This window comes from Equus caballus, chromosome 22, assembly GCF_041296265.1.
Source record: "Equus caballus isolate H_3958 breed thoroughbred chromosome 22, TB-T2T, whole genome shotgun sequence".
NCBI classification, from domain to species: domain Eukaryota; kingdom Metazoa; phylum Chordata; class Mammalia; order Perissodactyla; family Equidae; genus Equus; species Equus caballus.
This window is the reverse complement of record NC_091705.1, coordinates 37,863,569-37,877,170: the sequence shown is the minus strand read 5'-3', so window position 1 is coordinate 37,877,170 and position 13,602 is coordinate 37,863,569.

Below are 13,602 nucleotides of genomic sequence, written 5' to 3'. Positions count from 1 at the left end.
AGAAAGCCTCTCTGGATTCCTCGATGTGACATTTTGGAGAAATGCGCTGGGAGGATGCGGGGCGAGTCACGGAATGTAGGAAAGTGAAATGTGAACAGAGAGCCGGGGGCATGAGGGCAGCTCCTGGGGTCTCCTCTGCCGCCATCACGGTGAATCCTGTGGGCCCTTATGTCACTCTGCTCGTGAGTGGAGTCCCCAGGGCAGGACCTGATTGGGCTGTGTTGGTCACATGTTGACCCCCGGGCTGGGGAGGGTGTGGATTTGGCTGAAAGTCCCCCTGGACCACAGCTACAGGCCCCAGTGGGAGCCCGAGGACCTGGTGTCAGAAGAGAAGATGCCGGCAGAGCAAACCACGCCCCCTCCACCCGCTTGGCCGCATCACTGGCCCCTCCAGCTGAGCCAGCCCGCCCCCTCAACTCCTGCCTCCTCACCTCGCTGTGCTGTGATCCCCTCCTGGAAGGCTTCCCTCTCCTGTCTGTCCCCCGACTTCCATCGTCCTCTGAGACGCAGTGTGGAGCCCCCTCGGACGAGCACAGCCGCTCCTGCTCCCTCACCTCAGGGCTTCTCAGCCTCAGCACTGGTGGCGTCGGGCTGCATCGCTCTCTGCGGGGCCGCCCTGTGCTTGTAGGATGTTCAGCAGCATCCCTGGTCTCTACCCACTAGAAGCCAGTATCATCGTCCCCAGTTGTGACAACCAAATACCTCTCCAGAGGTTGCCCCGTGTCCCCTGATTGGTAGTGGCGGTGGTGGGGGGACAAAGTCATCCCGATGGAGAGCCTCTGTCTTCTTTGAGCCCAAACCACTAAGATTTCCTGCTGCGGCGTTTAGTTCCGATTCTACATTTGTTTAACTTTTCGTCTCTGCATATTGCTGTCACAAATGGACTGCAACCAGCCAGGAGAGCGACGGCTTCGACCCCACTCTGCACAGAGTCAGCCCGCACTGCGTGGTGATGGCTCAGAGAGGACAGGACGCCGCGGTCACACACTTCGGGGGGCTCACAGCCTGGCACCACGTCTGCCTGCCGTGCCAAGGCCCCGACCCAGGACGGTCCTCATCTGCTCAGACACCCTTGCTGGCTGCGGCGAACGCCAGAGTTATCATTGGGTCCCCGGTGGAAACCCAAACCTCCTGTGACCCTGTGGCCGTGCCAGCTGCCACCCACCCCTTCCGTGCTCCAGGCAGTGCTCACAGCAGCCCTTCACGGGCTGGTCTCAGCTACAATGACGCAGGTGCGAGCACCCAGTTAGCAGAGGTGGGAAACTGAGGCACAGGGCGTTTCAGTGTCCTGCGCACCTTCCCAGCGAGGAGGGCAGAGCCGGCTGTGCCCCGAGGGGTCTGACAGTGGGGGCAGCGCTCCTCGCCGCAGTTCTCAGCTGTGCGGCCCGAGGGCTCCTTGAGCGGCAGCGGTCTCCACGCCGCGAAGACCCCGCAGGAAACGAAGGGCTCCCGCCAGCCCTGCATCCCGCTGACTCACCTCCTGACAGCACCGAGCCTTTCTGAGAGCTACGATTTCCTGGACCCGCTGCTTTACTCCGTCCTCCCCACAGTGGTCACCTCTGCATTTTGCTCACACCTGTGTCTCAGAATCCAGCAGAATTCTTGACGCCTCATTAATGGAACTGTATACATTTCTTTGCACACGTCATCACATGACAGTGCTTCGCACAGCGTAGTTGTTCAAAACATACTTGCTGAGTGACCATCTGACTGATCCGTTAGTTTCTCTTCAATTGAGTAGTTACCTTTGTCCCTGCAAGTGAATAAAATAAAACGACGAAAAAGTGCTTTATTTCTGTACATCGATTATCCCAATTCAACGCTTCTCTAAGCTTCAGAGGGCGCGATGATCTGGTTCTTTTGAGTTTAAGCTCAGATCTGTTCAGTTTTAATATACGCAGGTTTGGAAACCTGTGGAATTTGTAATGTGGTTGCTGGAAACCAGAACACTGGTGGCCAATTAAAAAAATTCCTAAGGGGATTTGTACGCTTTAGAAATGATGGCGAGTTCTGGAATGGGACTCAAGAGTCAGTTTTAGGGAATTTGTTTCAGGGAGATAACTGAAGAGCGGGAAGCCGAGACGCCAACGTGGATGTGACACCCCCGAGACAAGCTCGCCCTGATGAATGGTGCCAAGCGCGGGCAACCCGGAGTTCCCGTCCCAGGGGGGCTGCTTATTTTCTGACAACTGGCAACCCTATCTGTTGGCTACAGAGGTGTTGTGGGACGAGGAGGAAAACTGTCTCAGCCCTCAGAGAGTAAGACAGCTGTCCTCTTGACGTCCACGTAGTCCTGCTCCCACTGACCTCTGAGGGTTTATCTGTGGTGAGACCCTTGGGGAGCGAATGGCTGCTTTTACGAGCAGAAACGAGGGCTCTGTGGGAAAACAGCTGGAGGTAGGAGAAGGTGGGGGATCAGTTCTTCCCCTGAGCACATTGTCCGAAAGGGACGCCTTTGCGAGAATGTTCTGCAGGTGACATTCTGACGGGAGTGCATGAAGGCAGCAATGAAGAGCAGCGAGGGCGCGATGTGTAACAGACCCCCCACAGCATCGTCTCCATGAGTCTGGGCCAGCTTTCCGTGCGTGCCCACTGACTCACCCTCCAAAGATGCGGGCTCGGCCCCAGCCCCTCAGCCCTGGTGAGAACCCGCCTGTGCCTCTGAATCTGATGCAAAGGAGAGGAAGAGACAGGGGGAATTGTCACTCCTTTCCAGAGGAGGAGTCTCAGGGCTGTGAGAGCTCAGGCACCTCCCCTCCGTCTTCAGCGATGGGTGTGCTGGACGTCACAGCCCTGCGGTGACTGACCGTCAGAGCCTGAGCTCAGGACTCCGTCCCTTCGTCACTAGAGCTGCGTCCGTGCCTGGGAGTGCCTCTCCTGCCGTGAGGGCAACATATCCACATCACCCCAGGCGGGGATGAGGGGACTAATGGAACTGCGCCTGCAAATCACACTGCAAGAGCAACCACAGAGACACAGGTCTTTGAAACGGGACCAATGACATCCTGCATCACTGAGAAACTTTTTTAGCGGTCTCATCTCTGCACCTGAGAGACCAGTCAGTGCCGATGGATGCTTGTCACCGTCTCATTGTGCATGAGGTAACAGCCACGCTGTGAAACCATCCTCAGGTTCACGTGGAAGGGTGGGTCGACTTTAAATTTCCAAACCTCTCATTAAGGAGCTCGGTGCTGTCCATCGATTGCATAAGCAAGTGTGGTATATCCATTCAATGAAATATTCAGCCGTAAGAAGGAATGAAATAGTGCGACATAAATTAACCTTGGAAACATTATGCTAAGTGAAAGAAGCAAGTCAAACAAGGCCACATGGCGTATAATCTCGTTATGGATGCATCCATTATAGGCATGCTCCCGGAGACAGACAACAGAGCAGAGAGGCCAGGGCCCGGGGGAGAGGAGGATGGGCAGTGACTGCTCACGGGTTCGGGTTTCTTGGGGAGATGATTAGAATGTTCTGGAATTAAATAGTGGTGATGGTTGTGCAACTTTGTGAATATACTAAAAGCCATGGAATGGTACACTTTAAAATGGCGAATTCTATGGTATATGAATTTTATGTCGATAAAAAAATTACATGAGAAAAAAGTCTAATGATGCACAGTCAAGACAGATATATTAAATTAAGCTAAAACAGAGAAAAAGAAGTCCCAGTTTCAGCGCTCATTGAAAAATGATGATATCACAGAACGTGGGCCTGCGCTCCTCCTCAGCAACGTGGGCTGAAGCTGAGGGGCACGTGCTCCTCTACAGGGGCCCCCAACCTCGCACTCAGCTGCTGCACTTGTCTGTGTTGTCACCCGCTCCCTGGGGGCATTGAGTCTCACGGGTCGCCATGCTGGACAGCTCTGGAGGCACTGCTGACACGGTCTTCCATGGGAGCAGTGCCCCATGGGTTTGTCCCAAGAGGCGGCCCTGCGAAGCGACCCCTACTTGCCCTCCCCCAAGAATCTCTTGCTAGTATTTCGGAAACCTCACTGAGACGATGTGGTCTAGTGGTTCAAGCTGGGGGCTCTGGCTCCAGACGCCCAGGTGGCAATCACGACTCTGCAATCTCTGGATTTAGATGCTTGGATAGTTACTCAATCTCTCTGTGCCTCAGTTTCCTCCTCTGCGAATGTGAATGATAACAAGAGTGTCTCCCTCAGAGGATTTTGGTGAGAATTAAGTGAGTTACTCTAAGTAAAGTGTTTAATCCGCACGTGGTACATGAGGGCTCTATAAAAGTTGGCTCTTGTTTGTATCGCCTGGAGGACAGCATCCAGCAGTGAGATGAGCTGGTGGTGACCAGGGGCTGGAAATCCAGAAATGGGGGCTACAGGCCTGCTTCTGCCCTTCACTTCTGAAGCATCTGGGCAAGTAGCTTCTCCTTTCGTGTCCTTTATTCCCCCCTGTGAAACGAAGTGGCAGGTCGCTGGCTGACGACTGTCTGAGATTCCTTTTAGTTCAGACAGTCTTGGAGACTGAGGAATCTTCAGTCATTACCACCTTATTGTTCACTAGTTCAACAGAAAAACCAACCACATTAGTCAGGAATGCTCTCAGCTTCCAGGAATAGAAAATCCAGCTACAGAAACTTAATCATATAACTGTTCATTTTCCTCAAATCATGGGAAATCCAGAACAGGAAACTGATGCCGGTGGTCCAGATCTCAGAGATGTCAGCACTGAGGTTTTCATAATTCTCTTGGCCTTTCCCTCATGGCTGCAAGTTGGCTGCTGTTGCTCCATCCATCATATCCACCATATCCATCCAATGTACGAAGATGAGGAAGGAGGGAAGGACAGTGCCTGAATCAATTTTGCTTTTTAGTGCCTGAAAACAGAATAGCTTTAGGAAACCCACAGCAGAGTTCTGCTCATATCTCATTGTCTAGGACTCTGTCGTATGCCACCCCTAGCTGGAAGGTTCCCAGGGAGAAAAGGTTGAGAACAGATGGTGAGTGGGTTGAACTACAGTGTTGTTTTCACTATCTATGAGATAACTACCCGCAAACAAATCAACCGCTTGGGATGAAATGGACAGCAAAATGGACTGCGAGTCTGCAGACCTGGTTCTGGAATAGCTCTGTGAATAACCTCAGCTCCCTGGATGGGGCGACGGGGAACCACGGAGGAGTCAGCCCCACCCAAATCAAAAGGAGCTGAGAGATTCCCCAAAGGAGAGTCAGTCACTTTAGCAGAAGACAGGAGCTTGAGGGGCAAAAACAGCACTTGTCAATCACAGTGTTACAAAGAGGCGTAGACCAGGGGCTGTGGGGGCCCAGGGGAGGGTGCAGAGAGCTCTGCCTGAAGAGTCAGGAAGGACCGGACTTCTGAGCCGGGTCCTGAAGCACGAGTACTGGTTCTCTGGGAGCACTTCAGGCCCCGAGACAAGACAGCGGCAGACGGGACGGTTATGGTCCGACACGCTAAAGCTTCAGCTAGCAAGCGCCGCCCCTCCCGCCTCCATTTGCCATGTGCCTTTCCAGCCCCACAGGCCAAACACCATGGAGGTGTTTCCAGCAGAGTGCCTTCCTTGCATGTCAGCGATTCCCTGTCACCTTTGAGGCCTTAGACTCCAAGGGATTCCCCCAGGTGTCCGCACACAGGCAGCCTGGGAGCCCTGAAAATTAATGCCCCAGGGGTTAGAAGCTTACCAGCGGGACACGGGAGCCAGGGGGTCAACTCCTCTCCTTCTTTCCCAGGTGGGCTGTGTGGAGGGAGAGCAGACCACGCAGGAAATGGCCGTCCTTGGAGATCTGGCATGAACTGCTGTCTCCCCGAGGACGCCCAGCAAGAGCGGGCAGGGAGACCAGTTTGAGTCTCTGTCCACTGGGTGGACACTGATTGCACTTTCTTTTCTTCCTTCCCTGCCTCCTTCTCCTGCTCCTGCCTCCCGGGGTTGCACTCGCCCACGTTTTAGCACATAAGCTTTTGCTTCATGTCCGTTTTCTGGGGAACTCGGGCTGAGACCATTATTACCACTGTAGTTGTTATTTATCAGAACACTCTGCTCATGCTTCACTGGGAGGATCAGAAGGACTCTAGTCCCAAAGTTTGATGCACTGCCTTGGTTTACTGGAAACAGCACTGGACTGAGATTCAGAGGTGGACAAGGGGTCTCAGTTTCTCCACTTAGTGGCTGCCTGTTTTTAAGAAGGAAGAAAAGCCATCTCGCCACGGCTCCCTGGGAAGCAGTGGGGGCTCCAGGGTTCGGCACTCGCACCTGCATCGCGACTCCCTCCGTGAACTCCCCCGACCCCCCTCTCGAGCTCCTTCCGCGGTTCTCAGAGACAATCCAGGGGATGGATGTCAATCCGCCCATCTGGCTGAGGGGAGACTGAGCTTCAGAGAAGGAGGAGCCTTGAGCCGACCCCGAGCAGAGCAGGGCGGTGAGCGGGGCTGGGCTGGAGGCGCTGAGCCAGGAGCCCTGTACTGGAGGCCGGGCAGACGGTCAGCCAGCGGCCTACTGACCACCAGGACGTCTGCCATCATCTGCTGCCTCCGTGACCCCGACCATTGGGCCAGTCCTTGTCCCCATCTGTGGGAGGGCCCATGACAGGCCTGGGAAGACCCTGGGCCAGCTTTCAGCAGGTGGATGGAGCAGGCAGGCCACATCAGGCACCAAGGCAGCCCCGTTCATCCCCATGAGGGCTTCGGTCCGGCTCGTCAGCGGGGAAGGTCAACACCCATCGCCTCCAGGACCTGAGCCCCTGATGGGTTCTGAACAGGCCCTGGGCTCCGCTGACCTGGGGCCTCTCCCTGCTCCTCCTGCTGTAGTCAGCTCGCCACATCCCATCAGGACCGGAGGAGATGGAGAGAGGTGCCAAGCATCCTTCTCCAATGTGGCTGCGTCGGCCTCACCTCTGCAGACAGATGGCGTCCCCCCTTCCCGGGGCGCTGACGTGGAAGAAATACCCCCAGGCTGCGACACCTGCCCAGACACCCCAGCTCCGTAAATCCCTTCCAATCTCGCAGAAGTCGGTGATGACGTCACTTCCGCTGGGACGCTGCCCCGAGCCCCTCCCCCTCCTGCCGGTCCCCTCGCTCTGTTTCGGGTATTTGCATATTTACTTTCACCACCGTGAGGAGGAGGGGTCAACACGAGACTGCAGGGGGCTGGGCCGACTGGTCACTTGGTCAAATGTGCACTGATGGTGGCTAAGCTGGGACTTTGGGGATGAGTGAGGATTCAGGCTGGCGAAGAGAGCGAGGGAAAGGAGTTCTGGGGGGGCACAGCATGTGCAAAGGCCTGGAGGCCAAGATGGTGCAGCAAGTGTAAGAAAGGAATGAAGTTCATTGTGGCTGAAGTGCAGGGTTGGGGGTGAGGATGATGAGGGAAGGAGGCAGGGGCGGGGCTGGAGGGGCAGCCGAGGCCAGAGAGTGCAGAGCCTGGCAGCTGCGGTGGGAGCCGGGACAGTCCTTAGAAGCAGTGGGGAGGCCTCACTTAGAAGCAGTGAGGAGGGAGCCATCAAGGTTCAGGACCACTCTCTGTGGACTGGGGCAGGCCCATTTGATGGAGCCCAGGTGAACCCGACAAGAGAAGTTCCGTGGAGTGGGGGCTTGGAAGCCCGGATGGAGTGGGCTGGCGAGTGAGGGGGCGGCTGACGAAGGGGACTGTGGACACTAAGTTCAGGACCCTCATTTGCTTTAAAGGGAGGGACGCGAGCTAGAGGGAGACTTGAGATGTGTCTATACTATATGTCGATATGTCTGTATACCTATACTGTATCTGTGTCTATCCATATCTAAATCTCTATCTGTATCTATATCCAGCCAGCCATGGGACTTCGCTCCTGCAGAGTAGTGTCACATTTTACAGAGAGGCCGGAGCTGTGGGAGGAAAGCTGGGCAGGGCGAGCCCCAGACACCAGGGAATAACCAGAGCTCAGGTTTACTGAGCTGGTCCTGATGCAGGCCCGGCACCGAGCACTGTTCCTGGAGCATCTCCGTTAAGCCCCCACCTGCCCCAGGAGACAGGTCCCATCATGACACCCATTTTACAGAGGAGGAGACTGAGGCCAGAGAGGGCAGTGACTTCTCCATAGTCACACAGCTTGGAGGGCCGAGCCCATGCCCCTCATCACTACTCTGCAGACTGGCTCAACTGCAGGAGCAAAGTCCCACGGCCGACTGTGGTTTTGGGCGCCCCAGGGCCTGGTGTGTGCAGGGCCAAGGAGGCCCAGGGCTGGCACGTGGAGGCCACTTGGGATACTGCTGGTTTCAGCCGCAGACTTGGGTTCCTGCTCTGTGCTGAGCCCCCTTTGATCAGAGTCTCTGTTCCTGCTGGTCTCCTGGGCTCTGGTCTAGCAGTTTCCATGGGTCACAGCCCCGGCACCGGGGGAAAGGAAGATGGAGAACAACACAGAATCTGTAACCTCCCCCACTGCTGGTGTCCCCGCCCGCCGGCCAGGGGGCGGACGACAGTGTCCCTCCCACGCCCAGCCCAGGCTTTGGGAGCCACTCAAGGAGAGGGCACTGGCCGCGGGGTGTGGGGCGGGGCCTGCTTTGGGGAGCCAGGTGGGGTTCAAGGTGATCTGGAGGTCTGTGAACAGGGGAGAGGGAAGAGCACAGCGGTGATGGGGGATGCTGAGTTGGCGCCACGCTCGGCACAAACTAAACATGGCTTCTTCTGATGGCCCACTTTTTTTTTTTTTTTTTTCTTTTGGTCAGCTCACAGCCTCTTGTTGCCGGGTCTGCACAATGAAATGGAGGAGCTGACAACTCCTGGCTCCTCTGTGCCCGCGGCCAGGAGCTAGTCTGGCCTCCGAGCTTCACTGTGGGGCTGGGGATCTCTGCTTAGATCATTCAGGGGTGGACATGTCTGAGAGCCTGTGTGTGTGTGTGTGTGCGTGCTTGTGTGTGTGCACGTGCGCGCAGGGCCTCCAAATGTTAACAGTGAAAGATTACTCCACTTTTTCCTCTATTTGAGATCACAAATCATTTCAGACTGTTAGGGACGGGGCGTTTTCCAGCAGCTCCGTCTACTCAGGCACAAACTGAGAGCCGAGCTCGAGTCTCCAGCCGGTCACTCTTGGCTGTGACATGAAGCAGAGGTCATATTTCACTCCTGGCCTCATGCCTGAAGGCAACGTCAGCTTCTGAGAAAATACAGTGCCTGTGCAGGGGGACATGACCATTCTTCATGAAAGGAAGACTTTCCTTCTCTTAAACTCTCCCAGCCCACGTGGAGATCTCTCTTCTCAGTCTTTCCAGAATCATTAATTAAGTTGTCAGCCAGAACTGACTGAGGATTTCTTATTCTTGGGTTTACACGTGGTGAGACCGTTAAAAATTAGACTTTGAATTCATGGCATCCATGGTTTAGGTGGAGAAGCAAGAATACTTAATTAAAACCCAGCTTATAAGAGAAACACTTTTCTGGAGTGGGGGCTCAGGGAATCTGAATTTTTAACGTTTCTCTGGCACAGCGACAGCACACACACATCCTTCTTTTACGTTTTAAAATCTTTGTCTAAATCTTATGGTTTCCCTGAAGAGAGAGATTTCTCTTTGTGTTTCTTTCATAAACCTAAAATGTTCCCCAGACACATATTAAATATTTCTTGACTTGTCGAGAATCTGACAGGTGGCCAGAAATACTCCTTTTCTCTGTTACCAAAGAACGGTCATCCCCAGAGACAACCGGAGGGTGGAGTGGCCAGCCGGCTTTGTTGTTTTTAGTTTCTTACAGGATGTGCCAAGTATTGCTTTTCCACCAGTTCCAGGCTCCATATTTCTGCCTCCAGAAAGGTGAAAATCAGGTGTTCCTATACCAGTGACTCAGCACGAACAAAGTTATCAGTCTCAGGTTTAAAATCAACTGCAAAATGCAAAAGAGGCCGCTCATCGGAGGGGAAACGTAAGCAGTAAGCACATTCTGCGACATCAGAAAACATTCTGGAATGGAAATCCGGAAACTGGAGGCAAAAGCTGCCAATGTAGGGGTAGAAAATGTTACTTAGCTTAAAACCCTTTAAGAATATTTTATCAAAAGATCCATTCCCAGCGATGTTATTTGAGGCATCTCTTTTATAACCGGGCGACGCACTTCCATTTAGCATTTCACTGACTTGAAAATCACAGTGCTGTGATCACGTCTCTAACGAAAGAGGAGCAGGTCTGCCAGCCGCACCTAATCGATACGTTCATTTCTGTACCCATTTCTGTCTGGTCTCAGAGGATCAGGGTGAAAAAAGTTCATTAGTTGTTTATTTTGGGAACAAAGAGCAGGAAGATGTGGGTGGACTGAGCCAGAGAACATTCTCTTTACCCTTCATCCTTTTCTTCCCGGGTCATCCACCGCAGGGGCAGGTCACTGGGCACTGCCTGGCTCAAGCAGATGGTTTGTGAACTTGGCTGATCTGCTTTGAGGTAGAAGGACTGAGAAATCTGAGAAGAACTGTGGTTTCTCCCAATGACGGCAAGAGCAAATCCTGCTTACAGTGTCCATACCACCCAATATTTCTGTCTATGCATGGTGCCGGGGACATCTTCGGAGCCAGTCTCGAGGAAGGGCAGACAAGGAAAGGCCCATTTTCCAAGCAGGAAGGTCTAAGAGTCAGTTTTCACCGCAATAGTGATGTATAATGTACCGGCTCGGAATTCAGTGACTTGGAACAACAATATTTATTTTCACATTCAAGTGTCTGTCGTGTTGACTGTGGTTTGGCTAATCCTGGCTGGCCGTGTCTGGTTGTCTGTGGCTCAGGCTGCAGACCAGCTGGGCTTGGCTTCGGGCTGTGGGATGGTCTCAGTTCAGCTTCAAGTGTCTGTTGTTCTGGGACTCTGACTGGAAGAGGATCGGCCTGGGCGCGCTCGTACGTGGAAGGCCGGAGGACGAGAGGCCATTCCAAGTCACGCAGGTGTAGCGCCTCTGCTCCGTTGTGGTCTACGCAAATTCTGCTCTCAGGGGCCAAAGCGAGTTACGTGGCCAAGCCCAGAGTGAGTAGGGGGGATGTCCTCTCTGCCACGTGGGAGGGCACAGCAGAGGTACATGGCAAAAAGTGTCAGTGTGTAATCGTATTACAGGGCATGCGGGATTGGGCCCAGTGATTGGGTGACCATAGAAACCCACCCCTGGCTGTCTTTAGCTGGGGATTCCTTTTCCACAATAATTTGTAACCGATCCATTTCAGGGCTGACATCCCAGATGGTTCTCTTCGGATTGAAGCAATAGGTTTTCTAGGCACCTCCACGAAAACCACTCCTGGGACATTTGTTAAGGGGAATCCAACCTGGGAAGTGACTGCCATATTGGTTTTTTTAGGGCTCAACTGGGCTTGGGTGTTCCTGGCTGGTTAAGTTGCTTAAATTAAGATTTTAAGTGATTACTCAAGAATAACTCTACAGAGTTAAAATTATAATCAGATTTCCTAAGGAGTTAAATTAAAATATGAAATAAATATTTTGTATCGTATAGTAAAAATTTATACACCTAAATATCGTTTATTTCAACCAATGTTTCCTAAAGGGTATTACATATCCACTGTGACATGGGGGATCACTTTACGTATTATTCGGGTAGTTTTTTAAAAAACTTATAGATTTATCCTAAGAGTTCCCTTCAATTTATAGAAAGGGATAGTGATTTTACTTTCACAGTTGTGATATCAAGTTTTCTGTTTGAATGCATTTATTTATGTAAAAAACTGAGTCAAATTAAAGAAAAAGTTAAGTATATCATAGTTTAAGTGGGTATAGATAAGGCAATAATTCTGAGGCGTCTTCGAAACCCCCTGCTGACTCTGTTCAAAGCCAGCATGGACTCAGACGACCCGAGTGTCCTCACCAGGATGCTGGTTACCATTTTCTTTCCCGAAATAGCCACACGATTCAAGCCGTTCCTTCTGTCCTCTTCGTCTTGCTCCGTCATCCTCTTTATGGGTGTCATGGTGACCACATGAGTCCCACAGTCCATGCTCCCTGCTTGGTCCAGGCCCTCCGTGGCTGGCAGTGTGCGGGGCCACGTTCTCAACACTGGACATTCAGTGGCATGTCTGTCTCCACCAGCCACCCCCTCTTCTTTCTTGCTAACAGAATCCACGGTTGTTAGATAAAATTCAGGACCATCCAAAATTTGGGGCAGACTGACGTGAACGCTATTCCTCGTTTAGCTGGGTGGGCATCTGTACTTTTATTTGCTAAATCTGGCTGCCCTAACAGAGCTCCTTTCGAGGTGGCCACACAGGACATGGATCGTTATTGGTCTAAGCTCTGGGGTTGGTGTTCTAGGTTCCAGGAGAGGTGATACCACCCACCAGCTCATTACATGGGCTCTCTGAGGCTGTTTTCTCCTGTTTGAGCTTGAAATGGAAGACAACAGTGTCTTCCCCAAAGGGCACTGGAAGGGTCAAATGGGTCAATATCTGGTGGGCACCTGGAAGAGTTCCTGGGCACAGAATGCACACTCAGCATGGCGTTGCTGCTGAGCTGCAGGTGTCCTGACGCATAGACCAGGCGCCACCCTCTCAACCCACAGCACCATTTGGTGGCTTTCTGAGAATCCAACCAGCACAGGGACACGCTATCTTGGGTCTCATCTGTCCACCTGGTGAGCTTTGGGGTCCTCGTGTCTGGGGGTGTCCTAGCCGTATCATTAGCCTGTGACCTATTTTTAAAAGAACTTCCCCTAAGTAAGACCAAGTAGATCGATCAGAGCGTGCCGTTGACATGACTTCTGAATCAGTGAAGATTTTAAGCATGCGAACTGTTCTTTAGTGCTAAAAAGTCACAGGTAGCTGTTTTTAAGAAGGGGGGGGGGGAATCTGAGCCCTGAGTGGCAAATGCTTTGAAATAAACCAGCACCGAGTTTGACCTCGAGTTCTGAACTTTCCGTGCTCCAGGCAGATGAGAGTGAAGTGAGCCAACAGCAGAGAAAGCAAATTCAAACTCCCGGGGGATTTCTTTTCAATGGGGTCCCTCGGACGCGGCGCAGCTGGAGTCAACCCAGACCCCGATGACGGGATTATGATGCCAAGGAGAACAGCGGCAGCAATTTTTCACCTCCCTTTTATACCTGCTGATGCATCAGAAAATTGAGAAAGAATTAAAAGATAATTAAAAAGCTCTTCCAAATAATGCAAGGTTCAAGGAATGCAGGCAGCCACTAATGGGAGAGATTTAAAATGGGGGAGATAAGTGGTTTTGTGGAAGAAAGCAGAGGACGCGTTGATGTGGAAATTTACTCCCGGGTGAGTTTGCTTTTCTCCCAGACACCAGCACACGTCCTAACTGAAGCGAGTTCACTGCGGAACTCATTTCTGTCTAAACTAACCCTCATCCCGTGAGCCGGGAGGGTCCAAGCTGCTTGAGGTTGAGGCTGTGAACGGGGTCTTTGCTTGCGTTCCCCCACAAGCAGAGCCTGAGACAAGGGTTTGTAGGCAGGGAGGTTATTTAGGGAGGTGATCTGAGGACTGGAAAGAGTGAAATGGGGAAAGAGGAAAAGCCAAGCTCAGGATGTGTGTCCAGCTGATTACCGTGGGTGGTGACGCTACCCCCGTGAGAGGTGGGATGGTGTTCCCCCTCCTTGAATCTGAGCGGGCTTGTCTTGCTATGCAGCCTCCAAGGCTGAACCTAAAAGGCCACCTAGAAACTGATG